Source organism: Lactuca serriola, chromosome 2 (assembly GCF_051521515.1).
Source record: "Lactuca serriola cultivar US96UC23 chromosome 2, Lser_US96UC23_V15, whole genome shotgun sequence".
In the NCBI taxonomy this organism is placed as follows: domain Eukaryota; kingdom Viridiplantae; phylum Streptophyta; class Magnoliopsida; order Asterales; family Asteraceae; genus Lactuca; species Lactuca serriola.
Genome location: NC_136409.1, coordinates 161,252,046 through 161,262,816, shown reverse-complemented (window position 1 = coordinate 161,262,816; position 10,771 = coordinate 161,252,046).

The following is a 10,771-nucleotide window of genomic DNA, read 5'->3' as shown; positions in this document are numbered from 1 at the left end:
AAAAATATTATTATTATATTGAATCTATTTTTAGAAATAGTAAAATTTACTTTATAATGTAGTGTATATATACATATATATATATATATATATATATATATATATATATATATATATATATATATATTCGGGTTTTTTCAAAAAGAATAATCATAAAAGTTAAAAAAAAATGAAAAAAAAAAGAAGTGGGTTTTTTGTTATGATTTGGCGCATGTACATCCACCATAAGTGTTGAAAATCTTTGGATGATATTGGTTCCTTGGTTACATGGTGTAAAATATTAAATTTTTGCATATATATATATATATATATATATATATATATATATATATATATATATATATATATATATATATATATATATATAGTTAGATTATATTGTTTCTAGTAACTATTGTGTGCCAGAATGCACAGATCTGGACCACCGGATGAATAGAATCAACAATCATGATCTGAGGGTCTATGATATTACAATAGGGTATCATGTATCCTATAATCACACGAATTTCAGCAAAAGGGTATTTTGGTCAATTAACCTATTTTAAAAAAGGAAATTTTCGGATTTTAAAGGATCATTAATTCCCTTATTTTTAAAAAATCTGAATTTTTTAAATTAATTCTAATTGAAATTTTAATATTACTTTTAATAACAACCGATTTTATTCTGTCAGAATGACAAAAAAGTCAAGAATAAACTAATAAACATATTGCGGTTTTATTCTTGCAGAATATTGTTTCATTTAATATATTTTTTATATTAAACATACTTAAAGAATTATACAACATATTATCAAGAATAACATTTTATAAAGAATACGGATTTTATTCTTTAAGAATCACTATTTACATTCATCAGTAAAGAGAAATACTATAAACAATTATTACAATCATTCTAAAAAAATTATGACTAATAATGGTTTAATGATTACATTTATTCTTAAAGATTAAAACTAAAAATGGTTAAAAAAGAAAAAAAAACCATCAAAATCTAACAAAAACACTACTCTATTCCGAAAGAATATTATTGCTAAGAAACAATTTATAAATTCTGACAGAATACATTCTGTTAGAATACAAATATCGTTCTCCATGTTTTCTTCATTTTCCACATTAATGGCAACATCTTCAAAACCTAAATTCACAAGGAAAACATAACCAATTTTCAAAATAATAAAAATTTTAGTGCATTAAATAGAATAAAACAATTAATCCATATTCTATTCCAACAGAACTGGAATTCGTGATTCAAAATCAAAATCAAAAAGCAATTGGATGAAAAGTTCATAGATGATGGTTCATTTTAATTAATAAAGTTTGCAAAGTAAATGAGTTACACAGGAGGTTATACCTCCTGTGTTCGGTTTCTAAGAGAATAAAAACTATAAAAAAATATCCATATTCCATTCCAACAGAATTGGAATTCTTGATTCCATTCCGATAGAATTTGAATTCAAGATTCAGTTACCGTATGCATTCTATTGGAAAAATATCAAAGTGAAAAATGCATAAATCAGTAGAACAATGGAGATGATATGCAGAATCGATAAACATTCGATAAAAATTCAATCACTAACCATGAATACAGTTTGAAGCCATGACATGTTGAGCGATCAATACGGTAATATTTCTCTTTGGCATTTCATCAATCACTTTTAGGGCAACTGTTAATTTGGTCCTAACAAAACCATCCAATTGCAGTAAAATCGAAGCACACTGATCAAATCTCAGATAATAGAATATTGTAATCAATAAAGAAAATAAGACACCTGATTGAGTTTTAAATTAACTTTTATTCTGTTTCAACATGTGTTTCCTTTTGATTGACAGTCAATGAATCACCAAAGAAGCAACATCCAGTTACCTTATTTCATCTTCTGAGTATCATGTTCCAGTCAAGAACACGGTGTTGTTCTTGACAAATCAATCAAGAAAATGGGACATCACACCTTCATTGCTTCTCCTTCATTTTCCCTGTCAAAACACCAAAGCTCAAACACCCCATCAAAACACCCATGGATTTCCTTCAAAACTCAAACCCATATCCCCTTCATTATATCAATTTTCCAGGAAAACCCAAACACCCCAATGAGTTTTGAAGGATTTCAGTATCTGTGCATTTGTGAATAAGTTTAGGGGGTAATTATATTACCGGTCGTCGATCATCAATCAGGAAAAAAAGTTCTTTTTTTTATTTGATGTTTAATAGAAATCATTGGGGTGTTTGGGTTTTCCTGGAAAATTGATATAATGAAGGGGATATGGGTTTGAGTTTTGAAGGAAATCCATGGGTGTTTTGATGGGGTGTTTGAGCTTTGGTGTTTTGACAGGGAAAATGAAGGAGAAGCAATGAAGGTGTGATGTCCCATTTTCTTGACAGGGAAAATGAAGGGTTTCCAGGAAAACCCAAACACTATTAAACATCAAAACTTTTTTACCTTTTCAGCTTCTGCAAAATTACCCCCAAGAATTTTCTCACATGAATGTGGAATTTGAGCAGAAATAATATAATTAGCATTTGTGTGAGATTTTGCCCAAGTTTGAAGCACAGTTTGTTCTTTGACCAAAAGATTTTTAACATTCAGCAGACAAAGATGAGTTTGACAAACTAGTGATTCTAAGATTTTCTTGAGTGGAGTCAATAATGTTATTTTTTATGGATATTTCAGTTTTAAGAAGATCAAGTTGATTTTGCAAATCCCTTATTGTTTGATTTTTCTTAGAATTAATAACACCCAAATACTCAAACATTCTGATTTTTTCATTCATAGAATAGGAAACAAAGTTTTTGACCTGATACATTGAAGGAGAGTCAGAGTTGTGCTTCCTGGAGTTTTCAACTGCATCAGACATATCAGCATCAAATGTACTTGTGTCTTTTTCAGAAACATCAGTGTCTTCTATCTTTACCATCAGACACTTGACTTCATCATCTGATGACTCCTCATCAGTCTTCCATTTTTCTTCTTCAGCAACAAGAACTTTATGTTCCAAGTTCTCTGCTTTCATTTTCTCAATCAGCTTGTTGTACTTCTGCTTCCAGTATTCATCCAAGCTTTGGGTTCTTTGTTTACATTCTTTTGCAAAATGATCAGTGCTTCCACAGTTAAAGCACTGAGCTTTCCCTTTCTTATCAGTACCATGCTTTTTATCAGCTTCTGATCTTTTTGAAAACTTTCCACCCATCTTCTTCTGAAACTTTGAGAAGTTTCGGCCGGATTTCTCAAAAGTCTTTACAATCAAAGCTGCACTAGCCACAACCTTTTCAAGATCATCAGTGTCAGTTTTAGAGGAATCAGTGTCTGAATCTGACACCAGCTTTTTGTTTGAGAACAAAGCTACAGATGATTCACGCTGAGAATCCTTCATCAGCTCCTTTCTCTAAAGCTTGGATTCCTCATAGTATCGAAGGTTTCCATAGAGACTTTGTAGGTCCATAGTGTTGATCTTCTCACTATTTTTCAGCACATCAACATGGTTCTCCCAACCTGCACCTAGAGAATCCAAAAACTTCTGCACTAGAACAGTTCTATGCTTCAACTGATCTAATCTCCGCAGATCATTAACAAGAGTATTGAACCTGTTAAAGGTTTGAGTCAAAGTTTCACCTTTCTTTGCAAAAAAGTGTTCATACCTTCTGTTAAGATCATTTATTTGAGTAGCCTTGACTTCTTCAGTGCCTTCAAAAGATACAGTCAGAGTATCCATCATCTCTTTTGCTGAGATGCAATTTTGAACCAACCCGAAAATATTGTATGGCAAAGCGTAGCTGATTGCAGCACGAGCATGAACATCTAGACCATTTTTTCTTTTGTCATCTGCCGTCCAGTTTTCTCTAGGCGTTTTCTTCATAGCACCATCAGGAACGTTGTTTTTCAGAGGCTGATACATCGGGACGAATGGACCCTTTTCGACGATGTCCAACATGTCTTCATCTACTGACTCTAAAGCATATAGAGCCTTTATTTTCCACATGGCAAAATTTGTTTCATCAAAAGGAGGAATTTTAGCGGAAGGATGATTTGATGAGTTTGACGAAGAAGAAGATGAAGCCATTTGTTTGATAAAAGAAACCTGCTCTGATACCAATTGAAAAGACCTTAGATCAATCAATTTATCAAACAATGACAGTGAACAAGAACAAATAAGGATTCACAAAGAAAAACTTTCACTAAGAAAGATAACCTCACAAAGAGATTATCGTATGCACAAAGCGGCTATTAGGGTTTGTGAAAGATGTGACTTTCACAAACTGATACAAAAGATTATATACTACTATTCTAGATAATCCCTATAAATCAGGGATATGCCAGCTAACTAATTTACGCTAACTATGGAAACAAGATAAATACAAAATCTGTTACAATGCACTGAATGAATCTAAATACACTGAGCTGCTGAAATGTTGATGCTGAGATATGCGCTGATGCTGAAAGATTTATTTCAAACATCATCATATTTCAAGGTTTGACCTTACACTTTATATTATTCTCATAATATATTAATAATATTTATTCTCTCTTAATAAATCATCCTATCAAGTTGCTATGGTGAAAGCAACCCAAAAGGACCATGCACAACCAGGTCAAATACTAGCCTAATATAGTTGCAGTCTTAGACACTATTCCAACAGCCTTATCAAGTAGAGCCGAACTCGGAACCAAATCAATCATGAACACCATCGAACATCAGGGGTTGCATATACATCCTATTCTTACTCTATCGAGAGTGGTAAACACTCCTCATACATCCTATACTCACTCTCTCAAGAGTGGCTAAACACTCCCCATCTGGTTGGTTGCTTACACACCTACTCATCCATGAAACTTCCACCAACCCTGCATCACTTGCATATGCTAATCATACATATCATTGGATCCTACAGACAATCGAATACTTGATTCCACCCTAAGACCTCCATCAGACAAGAATAGGATATAAGGGTAAACCAAACATTCTTAGGCTATAAAATCTTAGTTATGTACAACTATGATGCATACACTAGGATACTATAGTAATTATGTCAGTTCCATACAAGAAGTAACCCTAGGCTATCAGGCATCATACATTAAGCAATCCTATAATGCAATTCCTGAATATCCCTAGCCTATCACTAGCATGTTGTTCTATCATAAATATCATATCAAATAATAATGTGGGTAACTTGGGGTATACTTTCTTGCCTGGCTAATCGTACACATCGCATCATTCCTTGGTTACTTTTAAAAATAATTTTGAAAACCATTTTAAAACTTTTGCAGTTCCCTAGTTTAAGTCCGGATTCACACGAATGTTCCTCCAATTCTATCAAAGCAAGGCTCTGATACCAACTTGTAACATCCCAAAAATCATAGAAATTTAAAATTGTCAAAAACAACCCATTTCATCCATAAAGTGTTTACAAAACCATTGTTTCAAAAGTATTATTCAAAATTAGAGTATCTCAAGATCCAGTGTCATAAAAACAGGAAGATGTGCACGAGCATGCCTTCGCTTTCCCATGATCCTCTAAACTAAAACTATAAGCCAAAGATTTATGACTTCCCCCAAAGTACCATCACATAACACAACAAACAATAACATGCAAAAATTAGCCTTCAACATGACTGGACCGCCTCGCAGGGCCTACAACCTATCTGGACCGCTCTACGAGCCTTCGACATGATTGGACTGCCTCGCAGGGCCCACAGCCTATTCAGACCGTCCTGAGTTTCTTGGCCTTCAACATAAATCAAGACCGCCTCAACCCAACCACAATATGTTGACATATGTAACAGATAAGCAAAAACATAGAACAAACAAATACATATAATCATATAGATCTACTAATCAGTCATATGCTAGAATAACACTATCCTATAACCAGGATATATAATCTAGTGGGTCGACATTGGTGCCTTCGACCCACGAGTACAGTGAGGAAAACTTACATTTCAGTCTGACGAGTAGTGGAAAAGTACATAGCACCGAGTACAACTCCAACACCAACTCTACCGACCACCTAAACGAAATCGGTGACCTAAGCTTAGACAATAATCCCAAAAGATCTAAAATACTCAAACCACTCTTAGATCAACCTTTGTCAAAAGGTCAAGGTTAACAAACCAGTCGAGTCAACCCACCCGAGTACGTTAGGCGTACTCAGCTGTACGCGGGGCGTACTCCTCTTGACCAAGAAGTCAGGGATTTGACTGCGTACGTGTAGCGTACCATTTGGTAGGCCTAGCGTACGCACCCGGTCACCTCAACTTCTTATTAAGAGCTTAATACATCAAGTCCTTACGTCCAAATCTAGATTTAAGTCCAAAATATCATTATGAGTCATAAAGTTTCCAAGCATGACTAAAAGGGCTTAATACCAACAAACCCTAACTTATTAATCCATTAGGATATCCTAGAACATGCATGGGGAAGAACTAAGAGCCAAAATCATATTTTTATGCTTCTAGACCTCTCAAAATGTCTGAAAGGACAACATATATTGGCTGGAGCATGCCATGCTCATAAAGATCAACACTTGGGACCAAAATGCTTCATGAATAAAGAACTAACAAGAACTAAAGAAATGCAAGCCACGATCAAAACTTTATACCTCTTGGAGGTTGCTAGGTAGATGAGGATTCCAGATCTAAAGCTTCTTCAAGCTTCCAAACTGATTCTACTTCCTTCCTTCTCCTTCAAGGTCACCAAAATACACACCAAATGTCAAGAATGCTCAAATAATGGACTAGGGTTTGCTAAGGTCGAATGATGTGATGGATATTGATGAGATAAGAGAGTTGGAGGCCATAATGATGCTTAAATAAGGTCCAAAACCTAAAAATTATGATTTGGAATCTCACCACCTATGCCCAGCGTACATGCCCACGCCCCATAATTTACGAAAATGTCACTACGGTCCATTTTAGAACATTTCTTAAACAAAATGGCTAAAATGCAATAATCTTCATACTTAGGGTTAAAGTTTAAAATTACCTCAACATTAGGATGTTAGGTTGATAGCAAGATAAGAAACTTATATATATATATATATATATATATATATATATATATATATATACATATATATATACATATATATATATATATATATATATATATATATATATATATGGTGAGGTTCAATAGAGAACCATAATTAACCAAGGAACCAATCTTTTTTTTCAGCTTTTAGAACTTATTTTTTATAAAAAAAAAAAAACTAAAAATACAGAAATTATAACTTTTTATCCTTTTCCAATGATATCAAATTTGATTTTTTTACGTCAAATTCACAATGTGAATCTTTGAAAATTCACAATGTGCATCTGGATTCACACGGTGAATCCGAAAAATATTTTTCAGATTCACAATGTTAATATATGAATTTAGATATTTTTAGATTTTTTTTTGATAAAAAATAAGTTGTAAAAGTTGAAAAAAAAGATTGGTTTCTTGGTTAATTATGGTTCTCTATTGAACTTTTCCATATATATATATATATATATATATATATATATATATATATATATATATATATATATATATATATATATATATATATATATATATAGAAGTAGGTTCGTTTAAAAACAAGAATTATTGTGAGAACGTAAGAACAATTCTCAACCAATCATTTTATTTAAATAATTCAAAATTAAAACAAAAGGTAAAAGGGTATTTGTGGTATTTTAACTTCCCGCCTTACTATGTCAAAGAGCAAAAAATGCACTCAATGAAGGCCACGATCGATAGTAGGGGTTTCTCTCTCAATTAACAAGCCCAGGGATCACAGACGAGATCTAACCTAGTGGTTTCGCTTTAATTCATTAACTATACGAAGATCTTATTTCTTACCTACTAGATCGATTGAAAGAAGCCTTTTACTGTCAACTCATAAAATACTCTCCTAAGGAGATATTTTTTCTATCCATAAACAGAAAGGGGGAGAGATTCCTGCTTGCTTACTTCGCGGATCGAAGGGAGAAGACCTATTAAAAAAACAGACAAGAGAAGAGATCAAGATGACTACCAAATTCATACCAGAATCCTTGATTGTACTAGCTTAAAATAAAGACAACAATGAGAGACATTCGATCCCAGAATTAGGGGAGCTCATGCTTGTTGGGTATTACCTTTCCTGGAGCCTCGTCTCACTCACACATCATATGATTGTGTGGTGTGCAGCATTGCGGGCCGTGTGACATCCCCATTTTCACGGCCAGAAAAGACCAATTTTGGTTATGCTTTGTTTAAAAATCAAAGTAACAATTTAAATAAAATTGTGCGGAATTTGTCCCAAAACAAAATATGATAAAGATTTATCAAAAGCATTTCTGTAGAAATGTATTTCATTAAAAAGACTCAGGATATCATGTTCGATACATATCATAAGCATAAACAATACATCATAGGCCTTACTACATTATTCTGTATTTACAGGCCTAAAATCCCTTAATCTCTCATCCCAAGACATCACATCTATGCTCATGCGCCACTACCTGTAATACAAGAAACTTAGTGGGTCAAGCTTGGGAGCCTGGTGAGCACATAGGGTTTTCAACCCACAATAAATAAGTTTATTAGCGTTATCAAACCAAACAAACCCGATTACCCGTTCCCGTTATCCTCACTTTACGTCCCTAAAACATCTAACACAAGGGACCTAGTCTAAGGACTATCATCGGGATGGACACTACTGCTAAGGGGATTCCTCAGCAATAAATGTCCTTAAGGCAACCATGTGGGGGATGGAGTACACCTGGTGAGCACACAGTTCAAATTAACACCTACAGGTTGCAAGCCTGCTAGTGGACTGGATCATCAATAACATCTATACTCCGCTAGATGACTGGATCATCAATAACATCTATAACGAGGCCTCTAATTATTTTATTTTGTCACACAACAACTATTACATCTACCCATGTTTTACCCAACACATTTTATAGATATAAAATACATATATAGTTTAAATCATTTAAAACATGTATAAAAATATTTCACCCAGCATAGACAGCAAGTATTCAGACAATATGCACACATAGCACGTAATTTATATTAAAATACTTCATATCTATGTGTAAGATGAAAGAGACTATGCACTCACCTGAAAGGTGGTGACTCAGCACTCGGACAGCGCTTCGATACTCTCAAAACAATTTTCCTTCGATAAAACCTAGTATCAATACCACTAGGGTTTAGTCTAACGTCAACTGTGACTAATTAATAGTCTAACTATTATTATTATTATATAAGCGTTAAATAACACTCAATATAACTCATAATAATAGCCCAAATAATTATTTTAAGGACCTAATAACATTACTATAATTATTTGAAAGCTATATTGAAAGTTGTGTAAGCGTAGCTCACTTACAGCGGATTTTAAAGAAAACCGGAACTTTATTTGGAGCAGCGTTTCAAAACCGAAATACACTTTTTCTCGGGACTCCGGGAGCCTCAGGGCTTCCTTCGGGTGCTAGGGAGGTTCCCTAGGGTTTAGGAGTGTTTTAGGACACTTAGAGAGAGAAAGAAGTTAGAGAGAGAGTGAAGAAAGGTGTGAAAAATGAGGAACTCTCGGCCCCCTTTTATAGCCTGCGAGGCCTCGGATTACGTTGGGCGTAGTCCTTGGCTACGCTGGGCGTAAGGCTCGGATAAGGGTGCCACCTCGGACCAGCTGTCTCGCACTCCGGAAGAAGATAAGGGGGAGGGTACATGGGGCGTACTGACTTCGGACGCGGGGCGTATGCGAGGGCGACGTGGCGATCATCGGATGCGAGGCTAGATCAGCGATGGACAGACTAGATCGCGCCACGTCATCGGATTTGCAATAGACTTCACAATTTCATGCTTCAACTTTAAAAATTCGTAACTTTCGCATACGAGCTCCGATTTCAACGTTCTTTATATCCACGCAAAGGTGGGAATGTACTCTACAACTTTTGTTTAGACTCTGTCGGCTAATTTTGACTTTATTTTAAAAGTTATATTATTAACTGGCCGGGACAGGATTGGTCCGTTAAATTCTCATAACTTCTTCATCCGACGTCCGTTTTCGCCCATCTTTTTCTCATTATGCTACTCTTAACGAGATCTTCGATTCTTGTTTAGGTCGTGTCGGCTAAAAACCGCTCGATCTAACACTCGAATTTCGGGTTGTACACTGTTAATCCGAAAGTTCGAAAAATCATAAGTTCCTCATACGAAGTCAGATTTGGGCATTCTTTTTATCGACGCTCTTAGTTTAACATATTCTACAACTTTCGTTTAGATCGCTAAGGCTAAATCTCGCTCTATCGTAAATTCGCTTTTTACGCTTCCCGGTATCGTGCATGTTCTGTCGCGAAACTTTAACGGGTCATAACTTCTTCGTTATAACTCAGATTTCGGCGTTCTTTATTTCCCGAAATTCTTGTTTCGACCACTACAACTTTATATAAAGATATCAGGTTTATCTCACACTTTAATTTTGACGCTTATTTTTATTCTTTATTAATTATACATTTATAATTAAATAGTAAGCACATAAATACACATAATTCACATAATACTCAAATATTTCATCTTTATTACTTCAAAAAGAGTTACAATAGTTGACCTGGACTATTACATCATCTAAAAATGCTTAGCCCCGAAACCCGGGCGTTACAATTCTCTCCCCCTTAGGATGATTCTGTCCCGGAATCATGCATCAGCAAACAGATGTGGATAGCGACTCATCATGTCACTCTCTGTTTCCCAAGTGAGATTTGGCCCATTCGAATGTTTCCATCGGACTAGCACTAAGTCGACC